The following is a 1,710-nucleotide window of genomic DNA, read 5'->3' on the forward strand; positions in this document are numbered from 1 at the left end:
ATGCTGTTGACCCCGATGTCAGATAGGAATGCAATCCCCCATTGATGATGGGAGGTCACTCAAACTTGGGTATTCTGTTGATCAAAGAGCTGTTCAGATGTAGTACCGGTGTGATACATGTGATTGCATTGAGAGCGCGTTTAAACAGTGTTCGATCTTCAGTTTGCCGTTGTAAGAGAAAGACTGAGGAAAGCGAAGGCCCAAATGCTTAAGAACAGGGTGGTCGAGACAGCTCAAAGTCCGACTGCGGTTGGCTTTGTTCTAATCGAGTGAACACTTACTTTTGGAGAAATCCGATCGTAGGAGTGATCAGTCTTCGGATTGATCCGGTTCTTTTACTGGTGTATCTGTCAGATCCTTAGGGACTGGATAGAACACTTAAGCAAGTCGCTCGAACTTGGGTATTCTGTTGATCAAAGAGCTGTTCAGATGTAGTACCGGTGTGATACATGTGATTGCATTGAGAGAGCGTTTAAACAGTGTTCGATCTTCAGTTTGCCGTTGTAAGAGAAAGACTGAGGAAAGCGAAGGCCCAAATGCTTAAGAACAGGGTGGTCCAGACAGCTCAAAGTCCGACTGCGGTTGGCTTTGTTCTAATCGAGTGAACACTTACTTTTGGAGAAATCCGATCGTAGGAGTGATCAGTCTTCGGATTGATCCGGTTCTTTTACTGGTGTATCTGTCAGATCCTTAGGGACTGGATAGAACACTTAAGCAAGTCGCTCGAACTTGGGTATTCTGTTGATCAAAGAGCTGTTCAGATGTAGTACCGGTGTGATACATGTGATTGCATTGAGAGCGCGTTTAAACAGTGTTCGATCTTCAGTTTGCCGTTGTAAGAGAAAGACTGAGGAAAGCGAAGGCCCAAATGCTTAAGAACAGGGTGGTCCAGACAGCTCAAAGTCCGACTGCGGTTGGCTTTGTTCTAATCGAGTGAACACTTACTTTTGGAGAAATCCGATCGTAGGAGTGATCAGTCTTCGGATTGATCCGGTTCTTTTACTGGTGTATCTGTCAGATCCTTAGGGACTGGATAGAACACTTAAGCAAGTCGCTCGAACTTGGGTATTCTGTTGATCAAAGAGCTGTTCAGATGTAGTACCGGTGTGATACATGTGATTGCATTGAGAGCGCGTTTAAACAGTGTTCGATCTTCAGTTTGCCGTTGTAAGAGAAAGACTGAGGAAAGCGAAGGCCCAAATGCTTAAGAACAGGGTGGTCCAGACAGCTCAAAGTCCGACTGCGGTTGGCTTTGTTCTAATCGAGTGAACACTTACTTTTGGAGAAATCCGATCGTAGGAGTGATCAGTCTTCGGATTGATCCGGTTCTTTTACTGGTGTATCTGTCAGATCCTTAGGGACTGGATAGAACACTTAAGCAAGTCGCTCGAACTTGGGTATTCTGTTGATCAAAGAGCTGTTCAGATGTAGTACCGGTGTGATACATGTGATTGCATTGAGAGCGCGTTTAAACAGTGTTCGATCTTCAGTTTGCCGTTGTAAGAGAAAGACTGAGGAAAGCGAAGGCCCAAATGCTTAAGAACAGGGTGGTCGAGACAGCTCAAAGTCCGACTGCGGTTGGCTTTGTTCTAATCGAGTGAACACTTACTTTTGGAGAAATCCGATCGTAGGAGTGATCAGTCTTCGGATTGATCCGGTTCTTTTACTGGTGTATCTGTCAGATCCTTAGGGACTGGATAGAACACTTAA

Source organism: Symsagittifera roscoffensis, unplaced genomic scaffold (assembly GCF_963678635.1).
Source record: "Symsagittifera roscoffensis unplaced genomic scaffold, txSymRosc1.1 SCAFFOLD_1008, whole genome shotgun sequence".
Classification (NCBI taxonomy): domain Eukaryota; kingdom Metazoa; phylum Xenacoelomorpha; order Acoela; family Convolutidae; genus Symsagittifera; species Symsagittifera roscoffensis.